General features: G+C 38.8%; 4 non-coding genes across 4 annotated transcripts; 3 read left to right on the top strand and 1 right to left on the bottom strand.

The window, feature by feature from the left end:
* The first annotated feature begins 6,832 nt into the window (after positions 1-6,832).
* Positions 6,833-6,903, top strand: TRNAG-GCC (transfer RNA glycine (anticodon GCC)). Its single transcript has one exon. It is a non-coding gene; the product is annotated as a tRNA-Gly (tRNA).
* Positions 6,904-7,933: 1,030 nt separating this feature from the next.
* Positions 7,934-8,005, top strand: TRNAQ-UUG (transfer RNA glutamine (anticodon UUG)). Its single transcript has one exon. It is a non-coding gene; the product is annotated as a tRNA-Gln (tRNA).
* A 3,667-nt stretch (positions 8,006-11,672) lies between these two features.
* Positions 11,673-11,743, top strand: TRNAG-GCC (transfer RNA glycine (anticodon GCC)). Its single transcript has one exon. It is a non-coding gene; the product is annotated as a tRNA-Gly (tRNA).
* A 6,157-nt stretch (positions 11,744-17,900) lies between these two features.
* Positions 17,901-17,971, bottom strand: TRNAG-GCC (transfer RNA glycine (anticodon GCC)). The gene has a single exon. It is a non-coding gene; the product is annotated as a tRNA-Gly (tRNA).
* Between the last annotated feature and the right edge of the window lie 201 nt (positions 17,972-18,172).

Raw genomic sequence — 18,172 nt, 5'->3', positions numbered from 1 at the left:
AGCCCGGAGGTGTTCTTTCATCCGAACTTTCATAGCTCGGCATGTTTCCCCGATGTAGGCTTTCCCACATGAACACGGTACTTGATAGACCCCTTCGTATAGGTCTTTCGAGATTTTGTCCTTCGGTCCGGGGAGCGCGTCCGCTATTTTCTTGGTGCAGTTGAATCTTGTCACCACGTCGTGCTTTTTAAGGATTCTGGCTATCTTCTCGGATGTTCCCGATACGAAGTAATTTTCATCCGGCGTCTTCAGGTCGAAGATGAGGGACTCAGATTTTGGCCGTCCTTCGTATCGGGAACATCCGAGAAGATAGCCAGAATCCTTAAAAAGCACGACGTGGTGACAAGATTCAACTGCACCAAGAAAATAGCGGACGCGCTCCCCGGACCGAAGGACAAAATCTCGAAAGACCTATACGAAGGGGTCTATCAAGTACCGTGTTCATGTGGGAAAGCCTACATCGGGGAAACATGCCGAGCTATGAAAGTTCGGATGAAAGAACACCTCCGGGCTACTACGAACAAACAGTTTCACCTCTCGGCCATCTCCGAGCATAAGTGGAGTGAACCCGGCCATGATATTCTATTCCATGACGCTACAATCATAAGTAAAGAAATTAGATATTACCCACGCCTAATCAGAGAAGCTATTGAGATAGCCAAAAACCCGGCGAATTTCAATAGAGATGAAGGCTACCATCTCCACAACGCGTGGAAGAGAGTCCTCCGAAAAAGGACCAATCAGAGAGCAGCACCTATTTATTTTTATTTATTTTTTCCACCCCGAAGAGGATCATGATCCTATAACGGGGTTTCCGTGTTGTTTTTGTTATGTTTATATATTGTTTATATACTCTTTACAATCTGTACTCTGTAATACGGAAATAAAAACCTTTAAAACTGAACTGAAACTGAGTCCCTCATCTTCGACCTGAAGACGCCGGATGAAACTTCGGCGAAACTGTTGTCGGCTTCAAACAGCAACGCGGTGAAAACCCGGACATGCAGAATTCTTCAAGAGGGCCCAGGTTCAATACCCAGGCAAGCCTCTCTGAGCACCTGCAGCTCCACCGAAGCTATGTGATTTTTCGGGTACTAGATCTTCCTGGGAAACCATAGCCGGCACAGGGAAAGGAACTGCCCCCCCCCCCTCATTCCCCTGATGCGTGAATTTCACACGTAGTACACGCTTAGTACTGGGTGAACTCTACCATCACCTACTAAACCGACCTTCGGGTTGATTACTGTGTTTATGGTGCGAAAGGAGAATTTATCGGTGCTATCACCTTCCACCCCTCTGTCCACGTGCCACAATTCCAATACGTTTCGTACACATTCAATTTTCTGTTTCAAGAGTGAAATCGAGTCGCCTGTTTCTTGATTTTATTCCTATTCTTGCTCGTTGCCCTCACGTTTGGAGATACTCCTATTCTTGCTGCTTCAGCTATTCCTCCATTCTTAAAAAGGAAATCTCACATACATGTATGCAATAGGCAGAACTATGGGGTAAGTTTTATATAGCAATCATGAATTCTCAACCTGCAAATATGATTTCTTAAAATTAAGTGCGGTGCGTTAATTAAAGCAAATCCGCGTGCGGACGTTTGACAATGCGCAGGAGAAAAATAAGATTACTTGGCGCAGAGTGGGCTTTCTACCTCTAATAATCTTGTATTTTTGTTGATTTCCCTTTTTTGCTGGGTGCGCGAGAAGATTCAAAATTTTACAATTATTCAAGTGTCTGGATGGCCTATCGATTCTAAGAAGCTAACGTATTCTTTCCTTTACACCTACATCTACTCAATACCCCGCAAGCCGCCGCAAGGGCGTGTGGCGGGGGGTGTTAGGACACCACCCGTAATTTAGAAAAGAAAAAGAGAAAAAAAACCGCATGCAACCACAAAATCACATATCCACAAAAAAAACATGGCATACATTCATGCATGAACACTTATACCCCACAAACATGCAAACACTCAATTTACATCTTACATACACATGCACTTGAAAGTATACCTAACAGCTTTGCAGTGTTTAACTTTGCTCCGACTTGTAAATTCAATGTTTTCAATATTTCTAAAGTGACTTCGGTTTCTTACTATTATGATTTCTGATTGTTCGGGGAAAGAATGAGTATTTGTACCTATCTCTCCTGGAATCTATCTCCCTTAGTTTATCTTTGTGGTCTGATCTACCTAAGTAGTGTGGGGCCATTATAATTCCTTCAGTGTCATAGTTTAACTCGTTTGTTCTGAACCTTTCTAAAAGTCTAAGCCTCGCTTGTTCTCTCCGCACTTCAAGTGGTTCCCAGCCTAAATCCCCTAAGAGACCTGTCACACTTGTGTTTTTATCATAACAATTTTAACGAATCTAGCGGATTTTCTCTGGACTTTATCTAATTCTTTTTGCCAAATTTTCTCCCACGGATCCCAAATACTTGCGGCATATTCCAAATGAGGTCTAACTAGAGCAAAATAACACCTCTCTTTAACTTTTTCATTACATTTCCCCACCACCCGTTTTATGAAGCCAAGTTTCTTTAAAGCTGATCCGCATATTGTCCTGATATGTGCTCCCCATGAAAGGCGTGGTGTTAGAACAATCCCCAAATATTTAACTTGATTTGCCGTAGTTAATACTGAACCCTCTATGTTGTAGTTTATATCCTGTTCCTCGCTTCCTTTGTTCCAAAATTTCAAAACTGCGCATTTATCTATATTAAGTGTTAATCCCCATTTATTGCACCATTCCGAGATATTGTCTAAGTCTCTAGAGAGCAGCTCGCGATCTAGTTGGCTCCTTATATCCCTGTATACCACCGTGTCGTCAGCAAATAACCTCAGATTGCTACTAACATGTGTGCTTAAGTCATTTATGTATATTAAGAACAGAAGAGGCCCTATTACACTTCCCTGGGGGACGCCCGAAGTTACATCTCCATCGGTTGAGCACAACCCATCTATGACTACTATTTGTTTGCGGTTTGAAAAGAAGTCTCTAATCCAATTAATTATTTTCTCATTGATCCCATAGTATTTCAGTTTATGTAACATTTTATTGTGTGGGACTTTGTCGAAGGCTTTTTTGAAATCCAGGAATACTGCATCGACTTGTGTGTTGTTTTCTCCCGATCTAAGTATATCGTGAATGAAGAGACCAAGATGTGTTTCGCAAGATCTGCTTTTCCTAAATCCGTGCTGGTTGTGGATTAGTATTTTCCTACTATCAAGAAATCTCATAATGTTAGTGACAATAATGTGTTCCAATATTTTACAAGAGATCGATGTTAAAGAAATGGGTCGGTAATTGGTTGGTTTATCCCTATCGCCGCCTTTATAGATGGGAGTTATATGGGCTAGCTTCCAGTCGCGAGGCACTGAGCCTTCTTCTATCGATTTTAGAAAAACAATATGTAAAAATGGGGCAATGTCGTCAGCTAATTCCTTTAATATTCTAGCAGGTATTTCTTCCGGACCAGGTGCCTTGTGTGCTTTGATACTACGGAGCAGATGTACTATTCCCTGCTTGGTCAGTGTAAGATCGCTCATGTGATCCCCGGGTGGGTGTGGAGGATCATATGGTGCGTTTGTGTTTTTGTTGTAGACGCTCTGGAAAAAATGGTTTAAAATATTTGCCTTTTTCACGCTATCTGTAATGATTTCTCCATTTTCCGTCTTCAAAGAGTGAACAGTGGGACGTTTACCCTGTATTTCCCTAACATAGGACCAGAATGACTTTGGATTTTCCTCAAGATATTCGCTAGGCATTTTAGATTTAAAAGAGTGTAGTGCTGTGCGCATAATACTTTTCGTCTTACTACGACATTCTTTTAGTTGCTGTTTGGATGTATTCATATAAACTATATCGTCACTTTTTAAACTCTTTTTAAAATTTGACTGTAGCTTTCTTTGCCTTCTTAATGCCGATCTGACTTCCCCGTTGTACCATCTAGGTTTCTTACTGTCGCATTTGAGTTTGGACGGGATGTATGTCTTCATTCCTTCGCGTAAAATATTTAAGAAATAATTCCAAGTGTTCTCTGAATTGGTTGTCAGTGTTTTTGTGATGTATTCTGGTATTTTTATGTTTAAATATTCTCTTAGTTCGTTAAAATTTGCCTTATTGTATAGGTATATTTTACGCCTTTCTTTGTTTATTTTGACGAACTTAGTTTTTAACTCTACAATAATAGCCTTATGGTCACTAATTCCGTCTATTATTTCAATGTCAGTAATGATTCATCTACATCTACATAATACCCCGCAAGCCGCCGCAAGGGCGTGTGGCGGGGGGGTATTAGGATTTCGGGCATAGAAGTCGCAAAGATGTCTAGTATGCTTTGGCCCCCATGTTGGTGATTTAACAATTTGTTCTAAGGAGTGTTTTGTGAATATATGAAGGAGTTCTTGGCATGAATCTCTGTTTTTGGCAGATTTTCCTACGCAGTAGTTGTCCCAGTCAATTGACGGTAGATTTGTGTCACCAGCGATTATAGTAATACCGTTGCTTTGTCTGCTGCTGATAGTGGATATTTGTTCGTCGAGCTTGTGTAGGACATCTGTGTTAGAATCTGGGGGTCTATAAAATGAACACACGAATAGGCTTCTGCCGTTGTAGTCCTTAATGTTGCACCAAACGCTTTCTATGTCATCTACGTCGCATTCATATCGTTGGCTACTAAGATGTGACTTTACTGCAATGAATACTCCCCCACCCAACCTATTTGGTCTGTCCCTTCTGTAAATTGTGAAACCGTTGGGAAAAACCTCATTGTTTGCTATATCTCCCGTGAGCCAACTTTCCGTTCCAACTACTATGTCTGCGTTTGTACTGACAAAAATATGTTCAATATCCGATATTTTGTTTCAAATGCTACGGCAGTTTAATGTTATAATTTTAATATGGCTAATAACTTCTTGTTTTTCGGTTTTATGTACGCTAACAAAACTGTTTTGAGACGATTCGTGGTGAACAGAGACAAAAGAATTACATTCACTTGCATTGCTATCTGTTATGTATGTAGAGGCACCAATTTAATTAAATTTACGTGGGTTATATGTTGTTTTAACGCAAGTGTTTGTTTGTTCAATTTTTTTGGGGATTTGAGAGGCATAACCTGAACTGAATTGACAAAAAGCGCTGGATTCTACTTTATTTTTCCCAATATATGACCTACGCTCTTGCCTACCAGCTATGCTAAACCCTCGAAACGTGTTCGTGTAACCTACGCGCTATAATCTTGTTGATCTGTTGATTGATTCTGAGGTATTTTATTTTTCCGTTGGTTACTGTCTTTAGTTAGTCTTTATTTACACATATGGACTCTACCTGACATCTTCCATACCTGCCACCTACCTAACCTCTACGTATAAATTCCTATATATCGGTATTCTTCCCCAATTCTTCTGGCAAATTTCCCTTCCAAATATTACCCTTAAGAGGCCCTCGAATTCCTCCGATCCACTAAGACATTTGGACTAATGCCCTTGCACCCCCGCCACACGCCCTTGGTGTGATTATAGATTTTCCTTGTTTGTTACAGTGTTTCCCATATTGTTCTCGTTTGTTCTCATAATTTTATATGACAATTTATCTCTTGGGCACCTTCATTCTAGTTTTTTATGGATCTTTAAATGGTTTCTGATCAATTTGCTTTTACACATATCTGCAACATCTAAGGTAAATGCCGAGTAAGGTGATCAAGTTTACCTCAAAGATGCTTCTCATGTCTTCTTACTCGTAAGTAATGACATTCACTTGTCACTAGCTAACGAAAGCTTCTTGTGAGCCCACATGCCCTGCAATTGGATATCGTACGAGGGAAATTTCGTCGACAGTTCTTCATGTGCTTAGTTCATCGTTTTTACGAAACACAGGCGTTTGTCCGACGCAAAGTAAGATTTTATTGGTCACTTACCTTTAAAGCAACGCATGATTTCTTTGTTTCTTCAAAAGTAGCCTCACTGATAATTATTTTTGGGTCATTTGGGGACCTGCCGTCGCCTACACTATAGCCTCAAGCCATTTTCCAAAGACCTACCCTACCCTTCCCAATATAATTAGGTTTTCTGAATTTTCACGGATCTAATTGTTTGATTCGAATTATTGAAATGAAAGGTGCTCTATATTTTCCGTACAGTATAAAATTGAACGGAAAATTTTAGAAAAATGTTTAAAATCTGGTTTTAAGGGTCAAAATATTTAAACATACTATTATCATTTAAACATTACAGTTCCATGGCGTAATGGTTAGCATACCGGACTCTGATATTCAACCGATACAAGTTCAAATCTCGGTGGGACATGGGACATTTTATATTAAAATAATTTTTTAATAGATGTGCGAAATGTAGATATATAGTATCTCTCGCATGCACCACGGAGGCTTCACAAACGACGTTATTATCCAAGAAGTTCTCTCGGGGTTTCCCACTGGGTCAGGTTTCAGTACACCGACGTTTCGAAGGCTGACTCTGCCACGTCTTCACCCTGAAGACGTGGCAGTCAGCCTTCGAAACGTCGGTGTACTGAAACCTGACCCGGTGGGAAACCCGAGAGAAATTCTTGAATACCATACGCCGGGAAAACCTGAGATCCTTCGACACTATTATCGGCTTCGGAATGTCACAAATGCGTGAGGAGTCCCAAATGCTGAAGAATTACCAGCGATCAAGGGACCCGTAAATATTTATTCCGTTTGAACTCCGCGGGGAGTCGGGCCTTCCGATGAGCTGGCAGAAGAGCGGCGTGTCGAGTGAAGGAAAAAATGCGAAGAGATATATTTTTCTGTTGACCTCGTTACAAAAGAGGAGCATCCTTGCGGAAACAATAGAGCATCGGTGGTTCAGTGGTAGAATGCTCGCCTGCCACGCGGGCGGCCCGGGTTCGATTCCCGGCCGATGCAACTTTTTATTTACACTTTAAGATACTTGCTCTGAGTTTTCATATGTTTTCAACTACTATCTTTATTTTTCACTATTCACTCTTTTTGCTGTGTCCTTACCATACCGTTGTCTATAAAATGACTTCAGACAAATTCTTAGAGGCTGAGGGACCAGGTCCTATAGGGAAGATAGATGGTGCACGGGCAATTGCATGTCTTACGAGTCCATTTTGGGTATTTTATCTTGTCGCTTTATTATAATGAAAGACAATAAATGATCTCAAGATCACACGACTTGATGTGAATTGCGTGTTAACATCATTCGTGAAGTTTGTTCGCCTTTTCTTTAATTTGTGTTTCATGTAAGCTTTCCTATTCGGCAGGTTCAAGGGACCACCTGATTGTCGAGATTACTAGGAAGTCAGAGAGGAACTAGTTGAGGGAATAGGTGTTTCAATTCATAGATAACGTGTCAAATGTTTAATAACGTGAAAAACGTTTTGAGTTTCAAGATAAATGCAAGAAATGAATTATGATGCATAGGTTTAGCGAGTTTTACATCGCATGATAAAATCCAATTGTCCCCAGACATAGGCACCACGCTCATTAATCAACTCACTGGCCACAGCGGACATTTTTCAAAGGCCTTAACCCATTTTCTCAGAAGTGAAGTTAAGAAGTTGTGGAAGAAAGATTTTCAAGTATTCTTAAGCTTTTAATGGGACCAATGAATGATCATTCAAGGTTTAATAAACACTTAGGCTTACCCTCATTACGATTACCCGAGAAATAAACAAGGAATTTAAAAAAGTCGTCAGTTCATCAAATATTCTTGAAAGTCCATCGAGTCCATCTGAATATCTATAGATCAATGGAACGCACGCATACCCTATCATTGTAGGGGCAAACCATCTGGACAGGGAGTTATATTATGAAATACAGAGTCCATTTGTGGAACGAATACGAATTTTTTCCAAAAGGAATGTGGGGTAGAGAAGATGATGATTAATTGGGTTAATTTGATTCCCGGTTTCCATAATATTAGTATCAAGGTCCCATGGTGTAATGGTTAGCACTCTGGACTTTGAATCCAGCGATCCGAGTTCAAATCTCGGTGGGACCTGTTTTTTCCTAATGGGTGACGTTGGCGTTATTACGCGCCGTCCTAGACCTTGATTTTAGTGATGCAGAAGCACATACTTTTGAAGTAATATGGGAATGAATGGATTTTTGTTGCCCTGGTTAAAGACATTTTTTATGTGTAAAATATTTCACTTCACTGTGACATCTTCATATTTCTTCATCCCCAGTACGTTATTGGTTCTCTGTCAGCATATGCTTTTTCTCTGATTATTTTCTATGCTATTGGAAAATAAATTAGCCAAAATAGACCCACTGACATTATTTGCACTGAAATTTTGTTTTTACTCATAGGCGACACCTGCTTGCTGGCGACTGAGGTTCGATTCTCAGCGGACGTCAATTTTTCCGGACCTTCCGCAGAGTTTTTAATTGAGATATTGACCGATTATCCTCCATCTATAGCGGGGATGATTCATATTCGAAAGGTTTATTTGGCATTTTTTCCGCCTTCAGGAACAATATTAGTTCATTGGCTGTTCTACTGACTCTATTAGACGATGGTTTTCCCGGCCTTATACATTACACCATATGTGTTCTGGACTGCACCGCGTCGTCACATTCTTGATGCCCAGCATTCCTTCCACTTTGGTGTGTCTATCTTCAGGCCGGGCTGAAGTGGACATCTAGAGCACGTGAGTGGCCTGGGATACCTTAAGCCTGGCCTGAAGACGCCTAGAGTAGACACAGTAGGAGAAATATCACCATAAAAAAATCACGGCGTGGTTCAATGCCGAAAACCTGCATTCTAAAGTTGACTTTCATTGTCCTAAAAATAATATTAGATTCGTTATAGTGTGCGTTTTGTGTCAGGAAAGAACTTTTTAAAGGACTTGAAAACCTGTCAGCGCTCTTGATAGTACGTTTAATGTGATTGCCCTTAACGGCATTCCAATTAATCAAACCAGAACCTACACCAGAGGTTTGTCAGCGGTGGAATGGAAACAAACCACTTACTTCGAAAGTTGAGAAAGGTTTAAGTTTACTTTAATTTGCTGGTGAAGGAAGAATGGCAGTGGAGCCAGTCGAATATTATACCTGATAGATGAATGAATTTAGAGTCTAGTGAAGGGGGAGACGCAAATGCAATTCTTCTAGCTCGGTAAAAGTCGACCTGGTATGTTAGTATTGCATATATTTATTTATTTCAGCACCCTGTGAGTCACCGATAGGGTGTGTGGTAGGGGCTGAATATACATAGGCTAATTTTGACCCGATTACGACCTTACCGCAGTCGGACAATGCTATTCTGACCCCTTATCGTTCGTGGAAAAAATATACATGCATGTATGGGCAGAGTTATAGTTACACACGTCCTCACTTTGTAGTATAAATTCAGTTCTTTCGTGAATCGACGACTGAGGCAAATAGCATCCTCATTTCGTTCAATACTCCTTTCGACCTCCCATCTTCTACCCCTCACCCATATCCCAAATATTTGAACTTCCTACGGTTGAATAGAATGCCTTCCATTGCCATAACCACTATCATTTTATTTGAGCACGGTACTTTTTTTAATTTCTATCTTTTTTGGTTGCATGATCTAAAAAATATTAATAAAACTTCGTTGCAATTTTCCACAGTTAAAACTTTATTGCCGACCATGGTTTCGATACACTGTGTCATCATCTGATGATCTGATCTCATAACCTGATGATGACACAGTGTATCGAAACCATGGTCGGCAATAAAGTGTTTTAACTGTGGAAAATTGCAACGAAGTTTTTATTATGTCTCGATTCCACAACATCACGCCTGACTCTTCACTAAAAATACTAAGGAAAATAGTGACCTTTTTATATTAATGAGTCTAATTACGATTTACCAAAATCAAATTTTATGGCTGCCCATTAGAGATAATTCAGGTTTCTAATAAATCTTGCCTTCCTTTAATTATATATATATTTATTTATATACCCTGCAAGCCATCGATAGGGGGTGTTGCAGGGGGGGAACTAAACACCAGGGAAATTTTGCCCTAACATGACCCTACCCTGGTCGACCAATGTTATTATGATCCCCTATCGTTCGTGGAAAAAATAGCATCTTAAATCTATTTGTTCTACATTTGATATCTGTAATTTTACTGGCATGATCCCTACAACCGCAGCACTATGGGAGTAATAAAGCATTTTTACAACACCATTGCTAAAGAGACGTCCTTCCATTAATGCAAGAGATTGAATCTCTAATTTAAGCTTAGCATCGTGAGTGATTATCAGCCTAACTGCTCTAATATATTGGATACACCACTCAGTTTATCATAACAACGTTTTACAAATATAGCAAATTTATGACTACGTAGGTTTTTAAGTTAAATTCTAATTGCCAAGTGTCACACCGGCGTTGAGTAGCATTAAGGTCATCTGAAAAAGATGCTGTGTCCTCAGGATCACGGATATCACGGTAAACCTCTGCATCTTCGACAAATTCACTTATCTCACTCGTACTTGTGACTACGGATTCAATGTCGTTAACGTAAAGTAGGAATAAAAGAAGTCCGATAACACTTCCCTGGGGAACACCCGACGCAACTTCGACTGCATTTGAGCTAACTGCATCTATCACTTATCTTTGAACGCGACCATTCACGAAGTCTTCAGTCTATACCCGAATATTTTTCTCAATGCCGTATGCTTCTAGCTTTTCGAGTAGTTTACTATGATTTACATTGTCGAAGGCTCTCTTAAAATTTAGAAAAATCGCGTTCACTGGAAAATTGCTCTCTCCCGAAACAAGAATATCATAAGCAAAAGTTGTGACTCTAAGGATTTGCCTTTACGGAAATATAAGTTCTTTGAACTTTGTACCATCGAAATATAAGTTCTTTGCCAAAGACTGAACTACTAAAATATATGAAATCATGGATCCAATCGAAAGTTGGACTTAGTTTGAACACGGATTAATATGTTGATATCAATCAACTAGATATGAACATTTTTCCTAAAACAGTCCTTTTAGAGAAATAGTAGGAGTGTCTCTGATGAAGCTATCGAGAAAATGCGTCATGCTTTAGAATGTGAAAAAAATGATAGATTTTGAAAACTTACGCGAATCCATAAACAAAGCATGGTATGCATTCATGCAAAAACCCTTACACCTCAAACGCATGCGAACACACAAACTACCGACTAACATACACATGCACATACAAATATACCCGATGTCTTTGCATGGTTTAATATTGTACCGACTTGAAAATTAAATGAATGACGTGTGATAGTATAAAAACAAGAAATATTCATTTAAACTTTTTGATTTTATAGTTACATGCTGGAAGTTTCTGTTGAAAACAATATAAATATATACTTCAAAAAAGGAGAGGGTAGAGACTGACTTTTTCTTTTAAAAATTTAAGATGTGAAGATTTCGCGAAGCACGTCGAAAGGGGATTAATGGGAAAGAAAATATGAACAACTGGGAGAAAGAATGATTAAAAACGTCTAATCCGTCAAAGAAGGGAATAGAATGTCTTACCAAGGCAAGTGTGTTGTAGTGTGCGATTCGCAAGCACACCATCCCTGTTCAAACGCGCCTCGCAGGGTGAAAGTATCAAGGTCGATGTGCTGCGTTGGCTAATGCTGACTACAGGTGAAAATTATATGGGAAAAAAGACAATGGAACACGGGATATAACAATCAAAGTAAGGAGCATCGGTGGTTCAGTGGTAGAATGCTCGCCTGCCACGCGGGCGGCCCGGGTTCGATTCCCGGCCGATGCATGCATTTTTTTCCTTACGAAACGAAAGTAAATATCCGGTTATGATATGTTCCAGTAGTTTTTTCATATTTCTAAATCATTAATCGACGTTTCACGATCGAACATTGTGCATGTATTTTTTTTGCAAAGGCAGTAAACACTAATTTTTTCCACAAATTTCCATGGGTTACTTCTGCGAGTCTTGAGTAGCAGCTGCAAACTTAAAATGCCAATAACCACTTTAGTAGTACCCAATGTTCCAGCAGTCTCCCTTTCTCATTTAAAGCTCTAATATTACTAAGATTTCCCATATATTTCGACGACTCTGTTGCTCGGAAACACGACGGAAATATCAGGCCATTATGTTTTGTGCTCGTCTCAACGAGGAACTTCGAGAGATGCCGTCTGATCGATTGGCTGATATAAGCGGCAGAATTATATGCTGAAGGAATTCGTAAACTATGCCAGAGATATGGCAAATGTTTAAATCCGTGTGGTGACTACGTATAAAATAGCAGAGATTTGTAGTTTGAAGATGAATATAATACATTTTCTATATGCACTCAAGCGTATTTTATAGTACGACGGAGATTACCCCAGGAAAACGTTTAATTATATATATATATATAATATATATATATATATATAATATATATTATATATATTATATTATATATATAAACCCCTCTCTTCGCCCACCATATTAAGTACTTCCTCGTTTGTTTTCTTCTCTGTCCATTTCACCTTCTCCATTCTTCTCCGTACCCACATTTCAAAAGCTTCCAGTCTACGTCTATCCTCCTGCTTCAATGACCACGTTTCCGCGCCGTACATAGCTACGCTCCATTTTGCTTTGATTGCGCATGGTGCGTGGGAAGAACGGGCGCTTGAATATGTCGGTGACGGCCTCTCTCTCTCTTATTTATTACGGTGGTCGATGCTATCGGTATAATTTGTTCCCGCTGCAATTCCCATTAATTTCTCAAGTAAACTCTGGTGCGCTGCAATTTTCTAAAAATTTTACCTTCTCTCTTCGTGGATCAAGAGCAAATTCATGAGTATCCAACTCTAATTCAAGAGGCTCCCAGTCTAATTCCAAAGGTTCCCAGCCCAATTTTAGAGACTCCCAGTCTTATTCCTTTAGTACTAACTGTAATGTTTACTCTGTCTCGTAGAAAATTTAAACAAATATGGCGGATTTTCTCTAAACCTTATCTTATTCTTCAATGAACGTTTTCTCCAATTGGGTCCCTGTTACTTACTACGTTTCATAAACGTGAATGAAACGAATTAACATCCCTCCCCCTCCCTTGCCATTTACCTTTTCATCAATTTTCCTGCAATCCGTCTTGTTAAGCCCAGCTTCTTCAAGTTTAGCTTTCATATTCTGCTGCAACGTGTACCACATGAAAGGTTTGATGTAATTGTTACACCCCGAGTATTTTATCTGTTTTGAGATGTCCGATTTGATCCCATTTATTTTATAATATACGCTTTGTAGTTCTTTTCTTTTATTTAAAAACTCCAGTATTGTATATTTTCTAAGGTTTAAATATAAATCCTTATTTGTCAGTTAGCTGCATACGGTATGGGACTGCTTGTACTACATTCATCTCCTCCCCCTTCAAAGCTCAAAACGTATAAAAAAAGAAACAGCATTGGATGATACCACCTGATGATGCCGCACAGTAGCTAAACCATGGTCGGCAATAAATATATTAATTGTGAAATCGCTGTGTTTATTTTTTCTATCATCATCATTGTCATTATCCTAATCCTAGGATTGGTTTACTGCAGCCTCTACTCTTTTTCAAGTCGATTCCCTCAATCCCTGATGCCTTCCCTGTTTTACGTCCTTCTTCATTTGTCTTATGCACATGTCTCTTGGCAGATTTAACACAGACTGTATGAATGTTACCAAAGCAGACATCTATTGAAAACATTCTGAGTCGTTCCCATAAAACGAGTGCGTTACCATCGAACTTCTCTGGAGGGGAGGTTGAACGTGGATAAATGATTAAATAGGTACTTCGAATTACAATTCCAGGTAATTGGGGTAGAGAGGATAACTCCCTTCACATGGCGTAAATTTGTATGTATTTTTTGGTGAGCACGCAAAATTTAATTTTTATCCAAAAACTATTGCGATGAAAATCACATTAATTGTTGCGAAAATCACGAATAATTTCTTCTCAAAGAAATTTTTAAATAACCAAACGAATTCATCTGGACCTTATCCAATATTTTAAATCCACGTTTCATATCATTTAATCACTATGCCATGCAAAAATACTGTGAATACCAAGACGTGTACGAAAATTGAATCTAACCCATTTTTTTAATCGGAAAGAGAATTGAATTTGTTTATAGTATCTACCTGTTGTTTTACTTGTTTAGTTCAGATGTTCTAAATTTGGTTTATTCCTTATCTACATTATTAAAATGCCCTCTGTTATTAATCAATCTGTCACTTGGTTCATAACTTGGCTAAGACGCTTAAAAGTCTTATTGAACTTCTGTACTTATAAGAATATATGACCTCCTTTTGGAATTCCTCCGATGGCTCCCGAGAAAGGTGTGACTGCCTTAAGCTTTGGAACAAAGAACTCTTACTGTTAAATAGATGGAAATTTTTGCTTATGAAAGCCGGGTTTAAACATTACCAAGTTCGCGAAAGTCAAGTTTTAAAATATCCAGGTTCACAGGCATCCAGAAATCTGGGATCCCCGCATCTTAGGTTCATCTTTTGCTAAAACGCGTTCTGTTATTAAGATTTCTAATTGCTGCCGACCCTACGTACGTATTTCATTTTAACGTTCCTAAAGTAATTTCTCCTAGTGCTGGTGAAAGATATCCTTGCCGGTTTTTGAACAGAATTAGTTGAAATACGCTGAAGACAGTAAAATTGAAATGACGGGGTGGGCTTGTGAAATGAAAAGTTTTATAGAAACTATGAGAAATTTGAGAAGACCAACGCGGAGTAATTCCTGTAAGACTCAGATCTTATTAGAACTAATTTGCAGAAATAATGTAAAGTTATTTGCACCTGGATCTCAATATATTATCCATTTATAAGGAAATACCTAATGAGGAAAAGCTATGTTCTTTCAATTTGTTTGTTTGCTCCAGGTGTGAAACTACCTCGTCCCCATATACCTTTGACCATTGATTTGGATCTCATGATAATGAAAATATCATATTTCAAAACGTCACACAATACAGGATGAGTATGTAATGACGCACGGGAAAGATATGTTGTCACATTAATTTTAATTTTTATTTACATTGTAGCCTGAACGCCACCTCTAGGGTGTGTGGCAGGGAGTGATTACACACTAGACTACTTTTGACCAAAAATACCTTTCCCTCCAAGCGCGGTAGGACAACGTTATGAATAGTGGATTCAGATGAAAGATAATGATGACCTAGAGTGGCATTCGTCGAAAAAAAACCTTCCTCTCCTCCCTTTGAACGAGCCTGTTTCGACAAACCATTTGGACGAATCATTTCTCTCATCATTTCTCTCAGCTCATTCGATCTTCCCGCGCGCGGATAAGTCAGCTTCATTCACCAGCGCCATTTGGGGATGTGATGAACTATGTCGACGCCGCGCTTCCCAATGCGCTGACCTTTTTTTTATCCGCGTGCGGGTTGGGAGATAGCATCCCTCTGTTGAATAATGATATTTATAGGTTTGAAAATACCTCTATGTACCTCAATGGTCGTCTAGTCATTCAAAATAGGCCTTTTTGACGCATATTCGTGGACCATGCATGATATTGCTCTCCAAAAAATACTTTAAATAAAACGTAAAATAAATGCTACCTCGTTACGAAGGTTAATGTTTCCGCGGATGTTGTGTCTTGAGGACGTTATTAACTAGCTTTCCGATCTTTTAAAATTCCTACCCTTAACCGCCATCTTTAATTTCCCTCCCAGCATCCCCTGCACCTTGGCCTCCACCAGGCCCCTGACTTCTCTCCGAAACTTTTCATTCTCACTTGAAGACGGCCTCAGAGAAGGCCGAAAGCTCAAACGATCTAAAATGTGAGTGTTCTTATAAGTTAATCTATTTTATTTGTGTTCTATTTTGCCGTCCAAATGTTATATTGCTCTTGTAAGTGGTACAACATCATTTATATATATATATATATATATATATATATATATATATATATATATATATATATATATATATATATATATATAATATTTATATGGGTCGCGGTAGTCCAGTGGGTAGAGCGTTGGAATACTGACCGGAGGGTCCCGGGTTCGATTCCCGGGCGAGGCACTCTGGGCACCAATGGCTCCACCCAAGCTATGTGATTTTTCTGGTACCAAGTCTTCCTGGGAAACCATAACCGGCACAGGGAAAGGAACTGGCCCCCCTACCCTGATGTGTGAATTTCACACGCCGTATAGGGCTTAGTACTGGATGCACTACTCTACCATCACCTACTAAACCGACCTTCGGGTTGATTATGGTGTTTATATATATATATATATATATATATATATATATATGTATATATATATATGTATATATATATGATGTATATTATATTATATATGTATTTATATATATATTTTTTAAGGTAATCTACCGGTTAAGGTAGGTTTTTGGATGGACACAACTACCAAACAAACATTTTATTACTCCTAACAAAACACAAAATCCATCATCCTACTATATATCAGGTCCCTCTTCAGCTCTGAGTACTTTCTTCCTCCCTTCATCCTGTCTAACATCCCTATCCTGTTCCTTCATTCTCGTTCAATTCATTCGTTCAACATATATTATTGCCCTACATAAAATTCAATGAGATAGATAATTCAACTATATTGCAAGAAAGGATAATCAATAAAAAAGTAAATTTGAATTTACCTAAGCTACTACGCGAATATTATAATTTATTTCTAACGAAGACTTTTCTATGCAAACGGGTTGATCTGAGCACACACTGCATTTTTTATTGATTAAGATAAGTGAATAACATTTGCCAACACTTCTCTCCAAAATTATGGCTTGAGAAAATTCCCGGTTCACTGCCAAGAGTATCAATGACAACGCCTTAACTCCTATGATATGATTTTCAAATATTACTTTGTGTAAAAGTTCAACTAATTGCATGGTTACGTAATCATGCGCGATTAAAACAGTGTTTCATTGCAGGATTGCCCTTTAGTAAGGTCCCGCCGGAAAATCTGTAGCATTCGTGGGATTTCTTATGGACTGTCTGAAATCGTGGTAAAAGTTTTTCTTGCGTTTACGATGCCCACAGGACGAAAAAGGGTCTCCAGATGCGAATACATACTAAGTACGATGAACAACAATATTACCCTGGTATTTAACATCTTCCAGTTTACATATACTTCAACTGGATGTAACCACGGCAACGCACTACCATTCAAGCCAAAAACACGTTGAACTTGGAAGATAAGGGATTTAAGATTAAATCTTACAAATCATAATCTCAATTGCAACGATCTTGAAAAAACCCCAAGCCCACACAAGGCATTTAAAAAATGTTTAGCTCAAAATAAAAATGGCATATTATTTTTGGAAAAGGTAATACTTTGTTTTCCCACACATATATTATATGTGGAAGGTCAAATTATTTTATCTATCGATATGAGTCGCTTCCACAAAGTAACGCCTCAAACCATTCTAGGCATATTATTTTATTAAATTTAATTTTTGAAAGTAGAAGTCATTATACCTTACCGTAATTATACCTATTTGAATACGTTTTCTCAAATTAGATTTAATCAGGATCTAACGTGGTAATATTAGAACTTTCAATGGGTGGGGAGACTAATGGAACATCGTGTATCACTTAAGGGGTTATTGAAATACGACACACTTGTAAAAAGCTTTCGGTTGCTGCTCAGGACTCCCAAAAGTAACTGATGAAATTTTGAGGAAAAGAAATAGTGTTTTCTGCCTGGGACTTTTAAAAAACTGTACCTATATACACACTTTAATTCAAGCACCACACTCCTTCAAAACAAAGGATATATAGTATTTGCTCTTCGACAGCGAGAACGTATGTTATGTAAAAATCGTGTATTGTTAAACTGTTAAACATCGATTAACGGGTTAAAATTATGAAATAAATATAGGAAAATATTAGCACCACATTATTAATTACCCAGTTTCTTCAAGAAAAAAATACTGCAACGGCCGGGAATCGAACCCGGGCCGCACGCGTGGCAGGCGAGCATTCTACCACTGAACCACCGAAGCTCATTGTAATATTATAAGTCTATTGTATTACATTCAGGCAAACCGTTTTTTCCCATATAATTTTCACCTGCAGTCAGCACCAGCCAACGCAGCACATCGAGCTCATTCATCGAGGATGGTGTGCTTGCGAATCGCACACTACAACACCCTTGCCTTGGTAAGACATTCTATTCCCTTCTTTGACGGATTAGACGTTTTTAA

This window comes from Hetaerina americana, unplaced genomic scaffold (assembly GCF_022747635.1).
Source record: "Hetaerina americana unplaced genomic scaffold, ioHetAmer1.1.p SCAF_7, whole genome shotgun sequence".
In the NCBI taxonomy this organism is placed as follows: domain Eukaryota; kingdom Metazoa; phylum Arthropoda; class Insecta; order Odonata; family Calopterygidae; genus Hetaerina; species Hetaerina americana.
The sequence above is the reverse complement of the archived record's forward strand: the minus strand, read 5'-3'. Positions and strand labels throughout refer to the sequence as shown.